This window comes from Pseudophryne corroboree, chromosome 8, assembly GCF_028390025.1.
Source record: "Pseudophryne corroboree isolate aPseCor3 chromosome 8, aPseCor3.hap2, whole genome shotgun sequence".
In the NCBI taxonomy this organism is placed as follows: Eukaryota; Metazoa; Chordata; class Amphibia; order Anura; family Myobatrachidae; genus Pseudophryne; species Pseudophryne corroboree.
This window is the reverse complement of record NC_086451.1, coordinates 192,514,577-192,527,955: the sequence shown is the minus strand read 5'-3', so window position 1 is coordinate 192,527,955 and position 13,379 is coordinate 192,514,577. Positions and strand designations below refer to the sequence as shown.

Sequence of the window (13,379 nt, the reverse complement as noted above, 5' to 3'; positions counted from 1 at the left end):
TTTGTGTTGGGCACATTTTGGGCAGGAGGCCACAAATTCAGTAATGTCCTTCTTTTGAGTTGGCCACCAATATGATCTGGAAACAAATTCTAAGGTACTGCGTATGCCCGCGTGCCCGGCAAAGCGAGAGGAATGTGCCCAATGCAAGAGCTTCCTTCTGAGAGCCGGTTTCACAAAACTTTTCCCTGGCGCGGGCATAGAATCCATCCTCACTGCGGAGAACGCCACTGGATCAATTATATAATGCTTGTCAGTAGATTCAGACTCATTTTCTTGCTCCCAGGAGCAGGAAAGGGCATCGGCCTTACGATTTTGTGACCCTAGACAAAACTGTAACTTGAAATCAAATCTGGAAAAGAAAAGTGCCCACCTGGGGAAGATGAAGGCCGAATGAATCCTTTAGCCAGGTTTTCCTTGATATACTCCTCCATGGAGTGGGTCTCAGGCAATGACAATGGATACGTGCGTCCACGAGGAGGAGTTTTTCCTGGAATGAGATCGATAGGACAATCCCATTCTCTATGAGGAGGAGGAATGTCAGCCGAAGACTTGCTGAATACATCAGTGAAATCCTGATATGGAGAAGGTGGAACATCAGGAGACTTAGAGGAGGAATTGCAAACTGGAAGCACTTTCTGTAGACATGTCTTGGAACAGGAAGGACCCCATGCCAGGATATGGGTCATCTTCCAATCGACTTGGGGATTATGTAGACGAAGCCATGGGAGGCCTAGAACCACAGGATGAGTGGCCCTTGGGATTACCAGGAAGGGAATCAATTCGGTGTGCAGGACCCCTACCTTCAGACGGATAGGTAGGGTCTTGGAGGTAATCACTGCATCAGGAATCCTACTGCCGTCCACGGCAGTTAAAGATATTGGAGATAAAAGTCTTTCAGTGGGTAGAGACCACTGCTTAACGAACCTTTCAGTAATAAAGTTTCCGGTTGCTCCAGAATCCAATAAGGCAACAAGATTCTTGGTACGCTGAGCCACTTGAAGGGAATCTGAGAGGTTACAGTCACTTGAAGGTGGAGATGCATACATTACTCCTAGCTGACCCACTCCTTGGCGGGCTAGAATTTGGAGTTTCCCGGACGCTCGGGACAGACATTAATGAGGTGGGAAGGTGCAGCACAGTATAGGCACAGGCGGTTGGACAAACGTCTTCTTCGCTCTGCTGGACACAGTCGTGAATTACCTATCTGCGTAGGTTCGTCTTTAGACGGAGATGGCTGACGAGGAGGAGGAGCAGAAAAGGTCTTGTGAGCTGTTGGTCTGCCTCACTCCAAAGCCCTTTCGCGGAACCGTAGGTCAACTTCAGTTTCGAGAGCAAATCTCTAGTGGCGAGCTCATCTTTAATACGTTCAGACAACGCCTACCAGAACGCTGCATAGAGGGCTTCCTCCTTCCAGGAGACTTCAGATGCCAACGTCTGGAATTGTACTATATACTGGCCGACAGTTCTTGTCCCCTGATGCAGCCGAAGGATCTCAAAAGAAGCTGACGACACTCGACCTGGCTCATCAAAAATTCGTCTGAATGTTGCCACGAAGTCGGAGTAGGATGACAGTAGGGAATCCGATCTTTCCCACAGGGGTGATGCCCAGTCGAGGGCGGAACCACTGAGGAGGGAGATGATATACGCCACTTTAGTGCAGTCTGTAGGAAAACTGCTGGGCTGTAACTCACAGTGGATCTCGCACTGGTTTAGGAAACCCCTGCAGGCTTTTGGTGATCCATCATATTTGGCAGGTGTCGGCAAGTGGAGACGTAAAGGAGACATGGGTATGGTGGGTGGGGATACCACCGGAGCTACTACTGTCAGCGTACTGGATGCCCCTGACCCGACAGAGGGTAGCTTGAATTTCATCCAGTCGGGAAGAGAGGTCCTGGAGACATTGAATAACATGGCCCTGTGCAGCCTCCTGATGTTCGAGACGGGCTGCCAGTTCTTGTATGGGCCTGGTCCCTTGGACTTGATCTCTGGCTGGATCCATTAGGTCAGTACTTACTGTCACAACTGAGGGCTGGTGAAGGTAGCTGGAAGCCTCAGTTATAGGGGCTGATGGGTAGCGGAATTAAGGAGGAGTGAGTGGACTCCTAGACATACGTCAGGCAGTAGCAGTAAGTGCCCGAAGGCGTGACCACGACAACTGGAATATCTTTGAGGATATTTATTAAAAAGTCATATAAGGTGCACTGAAATAAACAAAAGTCACAGGTGCGTATAATACAGCTGGTTAGGACCAATAATCCGGAATGAGTGCGAAAGTTCAGTATAACACTTGGGAGACCAGGGGAGGTATAACGTGAAGTTGGAAGTAGCAGGTGAACTATAAATAATACTGGGGTGCTCAGGTAAATAATAAATGAAGCTGGGGTTCATGGAAAAAGTGTAGGCGAAGCTGGGGTTCACAGGAAATCTGTAGGCGAAGCTGGGGTTCGCAGGAGAACTGTAAAAGAAGCTGGGGTTCACAGGAGAGCTGTAGAAGAAGCTGGGGTTTGCAGGAGAACTGTAGAAGAAGCTGGGGTTCGCAGGAACACAAAGGGTAACTAGAGAGTGGCTCCTGGAAAGCCGGAGCATAATCCTTAGTTAGCACTGGGTGCGGGAGCAAAGATGACAGGCTGCACCACAGGGCTTAAACGCTGAAGAGCTGGAACAACATCGCAGGAGGAAACCACCAGGGAGTTAGGCTGAAATGCAGGAGAAGTCCACAGTGAACTGCACACTGTACTCACAGGGTAGACAATGGAAGCACTGACAACCTTCTGGGTGTGGAGACAGGATATTTATAACAGATGAGCAGCAGGGATTGGCTGACCATAATACCTGGGCTCCAGCAGAAGTGAGGATAGGTGGAATAATGACATGTGACTAAAGTCCATCATGGCTGCGCCTGTAGACAGGAACTGAAGGGGAATTAAGTACTGTGAAGCATGTGTAACAATGGCGGCGGAGGCCACAGCAGCAGAACTCCACGCGACCAGACGCGCACAGCGGCCACGGGGACACAAGCGACAGCAGAGACACATGGAGAATGCACATCCAGGAGAGGACTAAAGGCGCGGTGGTGACGGCCGTGACGGGGCTGAGAACGCCGCACCTCCATGAGTACACATACGGCCACTAAAACCAGCGCTGTGAGCAATAACCATAGCTAAAGCCTGGCCCTGGCCCGCTGAGCCAACCTCAGGAGACACCTAACGGGTAGGAAATGACCTCCACAGCGTGCTCCTCCTACCTTCGTTGTGTCATAGACATGAACAATGGCTATTTGCTGTATCTTACGTCTCAATGGCCTACCTTCGTGCAGGGTGACCTTTTATCCTGGGGTACTGTCTTTTACCATCCCCTCTGTTTTATTAACCCTTAGAGCGATGACTGACTGCCTCTTAATAGTGTAGCCCTTTGTATGCATATAGGTATTTAGAAATATGGCCTTTCCCCCTGTGAACAGGAAGGTATTAGAGTAATGATAGTTATAAAGTTATAGTAGTTATAATAATCATTGTTTATAGATATATATATCATAATACGATATAAAGAGCCTGTTATAATAATATTCAATATATAAGAGGGGCTCGTGGCATTATTATCAGGTGGTGAGGGAGAGCGTGAGCGGCTAGAGAGAAGCTTCTAGGAGGGGCACGAGAGAGACGAAATGGACGGTTAAACGGCTCGGGCGGGAGGAGAGACTGACTGAGACGCAGAGGAGAAAGGGATCGGAGAAATACTCACGGCACCGGAACTGCATAGTCCCCTCTGCTGATATAGCCCTTGATCCACAGGAGGAAAGATCCTAGTGGAGGACCGGACGAAGGGGATAGGAGGCGGCTTCCCTGAAAGTAAACCCCCAATGCCGAGGAGAGAGATCGTACCTGAATAGGACCGGCGGGCCACACGGAGACAGCACTGCCTTGAACTTTCCCCACGGTGACACCCATAAACTACGACCACGGAGGTTATTGAGGTATACGGATTCTGTCTACACCGGTCCAGCTACTGCAGATGAGCTGGCCAGGACTCCGGGTCCCCCTATGGACGGTATGATAAAAAGTATTGCGCAGGGGGAGCCGTGACGCACTTTGTGGCCGCCCTTCTGGAGATCCCTCCTTTATGGTAATCTACCAAGGTACTTCAGGGGGAGAGTACTTAAGACAGTGTAGTCCTCTGTCCCTACAATTTGAGGATCATTTTATAATCATTACACTGCAGGCTATAATGGATATTCTTAGTTAAAACAATAAAGACTGTATTATCCCAGAGAGTAACTCATCCACTGAATATCTCCTGTATACACAGAGTATCCAACAGAAGGGAGAGAAGGGGTACACGGATAGCTCATAGCCCCTTTATTATTGGTAACGATACTTTCTTTATTTACTGCATATTTGGGGGAGCTCTACTGAAGCAAGATTGACTGACATCCCGGAGCGGATGATGATATACATATTTGGCTACTAGATCTAAAGAAAATATATAAAGGAGATTTAAGTTATTTCATATCCCCATCTTAATAAAATCCCAGTTCAGAGTTATGCATCGGGACTTCCTCCACTAACATTGGATAGAAAGCTTCTTCAAGGGCCCCAACAGTGCACCAACGACTCCTTCAGCCTAAGTGACTTACCCGGGCAGCACTACTATCATAAATCTCAATCTGAGGGTTTTGGGTCAGTACTGGGGTTGGAACTTATGTTAACCAGTGGGTTGGTATGGTTTATTAATTAGAACCGGTTCTAAAATATTATTTGTTTAAGCATTAATTTTATTTCGTAATAATAATATTAATTAATTGTATTAATTTATCTCCATGTCATTAACAGTAACCCATTATTTAGTACGATGTATGTTTCCAATGATATAAAGTGGTATATAGACACTGATATAGTATTGGAGTGTTAATAAAATATTAAATCAGTTACCTACCTTTTACTGGAATCCCCACGGAGAAGTGTTTGACAGATCTGAAAGACAAAAAGGTTGGTGTCGCATTTATTAATTGTTTAAGGATAAATACTATTAAACGAAGGGCTTTCCCAAGCGAGTCCTTGAATATTAATGCTTGGGTGGAGGCACTCATCTTTAATGCTAAGGTAATCTACAACTTTTCTGAAAACAAAGGAAAGGAGGGTTACAATAGCAATTCGGTAGTAGTATATCTGTCGGCGAACGTCTTAGTTGAAGTCTCTACCTTTCCTCCGACATCCGCGACTGATATCTTATCCAGTGGCGATTAATCTCGGTTAGCAATATATATATATATATATATATATATATATATATATATATACTTGTCCTGGCAAGCCTGACGACCATTCACCATTTAGCTGCTCCTTCTCTATTCTGTAGGAGCAGATGTTGCATATGTCCCTAGCCAGCACTGAGCCAGATAATATGCCACTATATGCGGATAAGCTTTAGCAAGAACAAATTACACCTCACCCACCAAAGCAATTGTATTCCCAGTCTCTTCTGTTATTGTAATTGTTACACAAAGGTGAGGCGGTGGACCCCGTTACCGGCCAAGTCAATCCAAATGACTGCTGTCTGCGCATTGAGAGTGTCTCTAGAGATGAGCGGGTTCGGTTCCTCGGAATCCGAACCCGCCCGAACTTCAGCTTTTTTTACACGGATCCGAGCGACTCGGATCTTCCCGCCTTGCTCGGTTAACCCGAGCGCGCCCGAACGTCATCATGACGCTGTCGGATTCTCGCGAGACTCGGATTCTATATAAGGAGCCGCGCGTCGCCGCCATTTTACACGTGCATTGAGATTGATAGTGAGAGGACGTGGCTGGCGTCCTCTCCGTTTAGAGAAGAAATAGATAGGAGAGTGAGAGTGAGACAGTGACACTTCATTTACTGGAGCTTAGGAGGAGTACTCAGACAGAGAGTGCAGAATTTTGCTGATAGTATTAGTTAGTTATACTAGTGACAGAGTGAGACAGTGACACTTCATTTACTGGAGCTTAGGAGGAGTACTCAGACAGAGAGTGCAGAATTTTGCTGATAGTATTAGTTAGTTATACTAGTGACTGACCAGTGACCACCAGTGCAGTTTTATATTATTTAATATAATCCGTTCTCTGCCTGAAAAAACGATACACAGTGACTCAGTCACATACCATATCTGTGCTCAGCCCAGTGTGCTGCTGCATCATCTATGTATAATATCTGACTGTGCTCACACAGCTTAATTGTGGGGGAGACTGGGGAGCAGTTAGGTTATAGCAGGAGCCAGGAGTACATATTAAAAAATTAAACAGTGCACACTTTTTTTCTGCAGGAGTGCCACTGCCAGTGTGACTGACCAGTGACCTGACCACCAGTATATAGTATACTATATTGTATTGTGAATGTCTGCCTGTAAAAGTTAAACACACGTCGTGTGACTTGTGTGGTGTTTTTTTATTCTATAAAATAAAAAACTCATTCTGCTGACAGACAGTGTCCAGCAGGTCCGTCATTATATAATATATACCTGTCCGGCTGCAGTAGTGATATATATATATTTTTTATATCATTATTTATCATCCAGTCGCAGCAGACACAGTACGGTAGTTCACGGCTGTAGCTACCTCTATGTCGGCACTCGGCAGTCCATCCATAATTGTATACCACCTACCCGTGGTTTTTTTTTTCTTTCTTCTTTATACATACTACATCTCATTATCATCCAGTCTATATTAGCAGCAGACACAGTACAGTACGGTAGTCCACGGCTGTAGCTACCTCTGTGTCGGCACTCGGCAGTCCGTCCATAATTGTATACCACCTACCCGTGGTTTTTTTTTTCTTTCTTCTTTATACATACTACATCTCATTATCAACCAGTCTATATTAGCAGCAGACACAGTACGGTAGTCCACGGCTGTAGCTACCTCTGTGTCGGCACTCGGCAGTCCGTCCATAATTGTATACCACCTACCCGTGGTTTTTTTTTTCTTTCTTCTTTATACATACTACATCTCATTATCATCCAGTCTATATTAGCAGCAGACACAGTACAGTACGGTAGTCCACGGCTGTAGCTACCTCTGTGTCGGCACTCGGCAGTCCGTCCATAATTGTATACCACCTACCCGTGGTTTTTTTTTTCTTTCTTCTTTATACATACTACATCTCATTATCAACCAGTCTATATTAGCAGCAGACACAGTACGGTAGTCCATGGCTGTAGCTACCTCTGTGTCGGCACTCGGCAGTCCATCCATAATTGTATACCACCTACCCGTGGTTTTTTTTTCTTCCTTCTTTATACATACTACATCTCATTATCATCCAGTCTATATTAGCAGCAGACACAGTACAGTACGGTAGTCCACGGCTGTAGCTACCTCTGTGTCGGCACTCGGCAGTCCGTCCATAATTGTATACCACCTACCCGTGGTTTTTTCTTTCTTTCTTCTTTATACATACTACATCTCATTATCATCCAGTCTATATTAGCAGCAGACACAGTACAGTACGGTAGTCCACGGCTGTAGCTACCTCTGTGTCGGCACTCGGCAGTCCATCCATAATTGTATACCACCTACCCGTGGTTTTTTTTTCTTTCTTGTTTATACATACTACATCTCATTATCATCCAGTCTATATTAGCAGCAGACACAGTACAGTACAATAGTCCACGGCTGTAGCTACCTCTGTGTCGGCACTCGGCAGTCCGTCCATAATTGTATACCACCTACCCGTGGTTTTTTTTTCTTTCTTCTTTATACATACTACATCTCATTATCATCCAGTCTATATTAGCAGCAGACACAGTACAGTACGGTAGTCCACGGCTGTAGCTACCTCTGTGTCGGCACTCGGCAGTCCGTCCATAATTGTATACCACCTACCCGTGGTTTTTTTTTTCTTTCTTCTTTATACATACTACATCTCATTATCAACCAGTCTATATTAGCAGCAGACACAGTACGGTAGTCCACGGCTGTAGCTACCTCTGTGTCGGCACTCGGCAGTCCATCCATAATTGTATACCACCTACCCGTGGTTTTTTTTCTTTCTTCTTTATACATACATACTACATCTCATTATCATCCAGTCTATATTAGCAGCAGACACAGTACAGTACAATAGTCCACGGCTGTAGCTACCTCTGTGTCGGCACTCGGCAGTCCATCCATAATTGTATACTAGTATCCGTCCATCTCCATTGTTTACCTGAGGTGCCTTTTAGTTGTGCCTATTAAAATATGGAGAACAAAAATGTTGAGGTTCCAAAATTAGGGAAAGATCAAGATCCACTTCCACCTCGTGCTGAAGCTGCTGCCACTAGTCATGGCCGAGACGATGAAATGCCAGCAACGTCGTCTGCCAAGGCCGATGCCCAATGTCATAGTACAGAGCATGTCAAATCCAAAACACCAAATATCAGTAAAAAAAAGGACTCCAAAACCTAAAATAAAATTGTCGGAGGAGAAGCGTAAACTTGCCAATATGCCATTTACCACACGGAGTGGCAAGGAACGGCTGAGGCCCTGGCCTATGTTCATGGCTAGTGGTTCAGCTTCACATGAGGATGGAAGCACTCAGCCTCTCGCTAGAAAACTGAAAAGACTCAAGCTGGCAAAAGCACCGCAAAGAACTGTGCGTTCTTCGAAATCCCAAATCCACAAGGAGAGTCCAATTGTGTCGGTTGCGATGCCTGACCTTCCCAACACTGGACGTGAAGAGCATGCGCCTTCCACCATTTGCACGCCCCCTGCAAGTGCTGGAAGGAGCACCCGCAGTCCAGTTCCTGATAGTCAGATTGAAGATGTCAGTGTTGAAGTACACCAGGATGAGGAGGATATGGGTGTTGCTGGCACTGGGGAGGAAATTGACCAGGAGGATTCTGATGGTGAGGTGGTTTGTTTAAGTCAGGCACCCGGGGAGACACCTGTTGTCCGTTGGAGGAATATGGCCACTGACATGCCTGGTGAAAATACCAAAAAAATCAGCTCTTCGGTGTGGAAGTATTTCAACAGAAATGCGGACAACAGGTGTCAAGCCGTGTGTTGCCTTTGTCAAGCTGTAATAAGTAGGGGTAAGGACGTTAACCACCTCGGAACATCCTCCCTTATACGTCACCTGCAGCGCATTCATAATAAGTCAGTGACAAGTTCAAAAACTTTGGGCAACAGCGGAAGCAGTCCACTGACCAGTAAATCCCTTCTTCTTGTAACCAAGCTCACGCAAACCACCCCACCAACTCCCTCAGTGTCAATTTCCTCCTTCCCCAGGAATGCCAATAGTCCTGCAGGCCATGTCACTGGCAATTCTGACGAGTCCTCTCCTGCCTGGGATTCCTCCGATGCATCCTTGCGTGTAACGCCTACTGCTGCTGGCGCTGCTGTTGTTGCTGCTGGGAGTCGATGGTCATCCCAGAGGGGAAGTCGTAAGCCCACTTGTACTACTTCAGTAAGCAATTGACTGTTCAACAGTCCTTTGCGAGGAAGATGAAATATCACAGCAGTCATCCTGCTGCAAAGCGGATAACTGAGGCCTTGACAACTATGTTGGTGTTAGACGTGCGTCCGGTATCCGCCGTTAGTTCACAGGGAACTAGACAATTTATTGAGGCAGTGTGCCCCCGTTACCAAATACCATCTAGGTTCCACTTCTCTAGGCAGGCGATACCGAGAATGTACACGGACGTCAGAAAAAGACTCACCAGTGTCCTAAAAAATGCAGTTGTACCCAATGTCCACTTAACCACGGACATGTGGACAAGTGGAGCAGGGCAGGGTCAGGACTATATGACTGTGACAGCCCACTGGGTAGATGTATGGACTCCCGCCGCAAGAACAGCAGCGGCGGCACCAGTAGCAGCATCTCGCAAACGCCAACTCTTTCCTAGGCAGGCTACGCTTTGTATCACCGCTTTCCAGAATACGCACACAGCTGAAAACCTCTTACGGCAACTGAGGAAGATCATCGCGGAATGGCTTACCCCAATTGGACTCTCCTGTGGATTTGTGGCATCGGACAACGCCAGCAATATTGTGTGTGCATTAAATATGGGCAAATTCCAGCACGTCCCATGTTTTGCACATACCTTGAATTTGGTGGTGCAGAATTTTTAAAAAAACGACAGGGGCGTGCAAGAGATGCTGTCGGTGGCCAGAAGAATTGCGGGACACTTTCGGCATACAGGCACCACGTACAGAAGACTGGAGCACCACCAAAAACTACTGAACCTGCCCTGCCATCATCTGAAGCAAGAAGTGGTAACGAGGTGGAATTCAACCCTCTATATGCTTCAGAGGTTGGAGGAGCAGCAAAAGGCCATTCAAGCCTATACAATTGAGCACGATATAGGAGGTGGAATGCACCTGTCTCAAGCGCAGTGGAGAATGATTTCAACGTTGTGCAAGGTTCTGATGCCCTTTGAACCTGCCACACGTGAAGTCAGTTCAGACACTGCCAGCCTGAGTCAGGTCATTCCCCTCATCAGGCTTTTGCAGAAGAAGCTGGAGACATTGAAGGAGGAGCTAACACGGAGCGATTCCGCTAGGCATGTGGGACTTGTGGATGGAGCCCTTAATTCGCTTAACAATGATTCACGGGTGGTCAATCTGTTGAAATCAGAGCACTACATTTTGGCCACCGTGCTCGATCCTAGATTTAAAGCCTACCTTGGATCTCTCTTTCCGGCAGACACAAGTCTGCTGGGGTTGAAAGACCTGCTGGTGAGAAAATTGTCAAGTCAAGCGGAACGCGACCTGTCAACATCTCCTCCTTCACATTCTACCGCAACTGGGGGTGCGAGGAAAAGGCTCAGAATTCCGAGCCCACCCGCTGGCGGTGATGCAGGGCAGTCTGGAGCGACTGCTGATGCTGACATCTGGTCCGGACTGAAGGACCTGACAACGATTACGGACATGTCGTCTACTGTCACTGCATATGATTCTCTCAACATTGAAAGAATGGTGGAGGATTATATGAGTGACCGCATCCAAGTAGGCACGTCACACAGTCCGTACTTATACTGGCAGGAAAAAGAGGCAATTTGGAGGCCCTTGCACAAACTGGCTTTATTCTACCTAAGTTGCCCTCCCACAAGTGTGTACTCCGAAAGAGTGTTTAGTGCCGCCGCTCACCTTGTCAGCAATCGGCGTACGAGGTTACATCCAGAAAATGTGGAGAAGATGATGTTCATTAAAATGAATTATAATCAATTCCTCCGCGGAGACATTGACCAGCAGCAATTGTCTCCACAAAGTACACAGGGAGCTGAGATGGTGGATTCCAGTGGGGACGAATTGATAATCTGTGAGGAGGGGGATGTACACGGTGATATATCGGAGGATGATGATGAGGTGGACATCTTACCTCTGTAGAGCCAGTTTGTGCAAGGAGAGATTAATTGCTTCTTTTTTGGGGGGGGTCCAAACCAACCCGTCATATCAGTCACAGTCGTGTGGCAGACCCTGTCACTGAAATGATGGGTTGGTTAAAGTGTGCATGTCCTGTTTATACAACATAAGGGTGGGTGGGAGGGCCCAAGGACAATTCCATCTTGCACCTCTTTTTTCTTTTATTTTTCTTTGCGTCATGTGCTGTTTGGGGAGGGTTTTTTGGAAGGGCCATCCTGCGTGACACTGCAGTGCCACTCCTAGATGGGCCCGGTGTTTGTGTCGGCCACTAGGGTCGCTTATCTTACTCACACAGTCAGCTACCTCATTGCGCCTCTTTTTTTCTTTGCGTCATGTGCTGTTTGGGGAGGGTTTTTTGGAAGGGCCATCCTGCGTGACACTGCAGTGCCACTCCTAGATGGGCCCGGTGTTTGTGTCGGCCACTAGGGTCGCTTATCTTACTCACACAGTCAGCTACCTCATTGCGCCTCTTTTATTCTTTGCGTCATGTGCTGTTTGGGGAGGGTTTTTTGGAAGGGCCATCCTGCGTGACACTGCAGTGCCACTCCTAGATGGGCCCGGTGTTTGTGTCGGCCACTAGGGTCGCTTATCTTACTCACACAGTCAGCTACCTCATTGCGCCTCTTTTTTTCTTTGCGTCATGTGCTGTTTGGGGAGGGTTTTTTGGAAGGGCCATCCTGTGTGACACTGCAGTGCCACTCCTAGATGGGCCCGGTGTTTGTGTCGGCCACTAGGGTTGCTTATCTTACTCACACAGTCAGCTACCTCATTGCGCCTCTTTTTTTCTTTGCGTCATGTGCTGTTTGGGGAGGGTTTTTTGGAAGGGCCATCCTGCGTGACACTGCAGTGCCACTCCTAGATGGGCCCGGTGTTTGTGTCGGCCACTAGGGTCGCTTATCTTACTCACACAGTCAGCTACCTCATTGCGCCTCTTTTTTTCTTTGCGTCATGTGCTGTTTGGGGAGGGTTTTTTGGAAGGGCCATCCTGCGTGACACTGCAGTGCCACTCCTAGATGGGCCCGGTGTTTGTGTCGGCCACTAGGGTCGCTTATCTTACTCAGACAGCGACCTCGGTGCAAATTTTAGGACTAAAAATAATATTGTGAGGTGTGAGGTATTCAGAATAGACTGAAAATGAGTGTAAATTATGGTTTTTGAGGTTAATAATACTTTGGGATCAAAATGACCCCCAAATTCTATGATTTAAGCTGTTTTTTAGGGTTTTTTGAAAAAAACACCCGAATCCAAAACACACCCGAATCCGACAAAAAAAATTCGGTGAGGCTTTGCCAAAACGCGGTCGAACCCAAAACACGGCCGCGGAACCGAACCCAAAACCAAAACACATAACCCGAAAAATTTCCGGCGCTCATCTCTAGTCTCTATATGGATTTATGTATCCCAAAATGAGTGCATTCTCCGTTTTGTCCTCCTGCTAACACTCACGAGACTGCTCCACACTTACAGTCCACTCCTGTTTGGCAGCCCTGGGCTTACAGTTTATAGGTTATATACTGCGGATGTACACCTATGACAGCTCTGGATTTACAGTCTATAGGACGCTGCAGTGCAATTGTTGCATAAACAATCATAGCAGTGAAAATCAGTATATTAGCTTGAAAGTGATGGGTACAGTGTTCCTTCTGCCTCCTCTGCTAGGATATCTATTTTAACACCCCTATCTCACTATGCTTCTATGGGGTGAAACTGGCTAGATCTTCTGCAGTTGGTTAGGGGTTAATTGGGCGGTGGGGTGTATGATTTCTTACAGCTACTTAGCATTTGTCACTCCCCCGACTCCTCCTGCTCCTCTATGAACTGCTGGTCTGCCCCTAAATGCTGTGGCGCTGATGATCGTACCTCAGCTAACTGGACGACAGAGTCTAACCGCAACCTCCTCCGGACCTCGGCGCCCGCTGCTCCTGCTGCTTTTACACAGGTTGATTCACCTGTGCTCTCCGCTCCGCTTTCCTGTACACCACCGAAGCGTCGCCTCTAGTTAGCTCTG

General features: G+C 47.1%; 2 long non-coding RNA genes across 3 annotated transcripts in view; one reads left to right on the top strand and one right to left on the bottom strand.

The window, feature by feature from the left end:
- The window catches only part of LOC134948799 (uncharacterized), a 110,936-nt gene extending 106,844 nt beyond the window's left edge, over positions 1-4,092 (bottom strand). Inside the window, exon 1 of the long non-coding RNA XR_010183025.1 lies at positions 3,882-4,092. This is a non-coding gene — a long non-coding RNA (uncharacterized LOC134948799). The remainder of the gene's footprint in view (positions 1-3,881) is intronic.
- LOC134948800 (uncharacterized) overlaps positions 4,037-13,379 on the top strand; it is a 62,811-nt gene continuing 53,468 nt past the window's right edge. The window contains exon 1 of one of the 2 annotated variants that reach the window (XR_010183027.1): positions 4,037-4,122. This is a non-coding gene — a long non-coding RNA (uncharacterized LOC134948800). Of the gene's footprint in view, positions 4,136-13,379 lie in introns of both variants that reach the window. The other variant, XR_010183026.1, reaches the window with a different exon arrangement.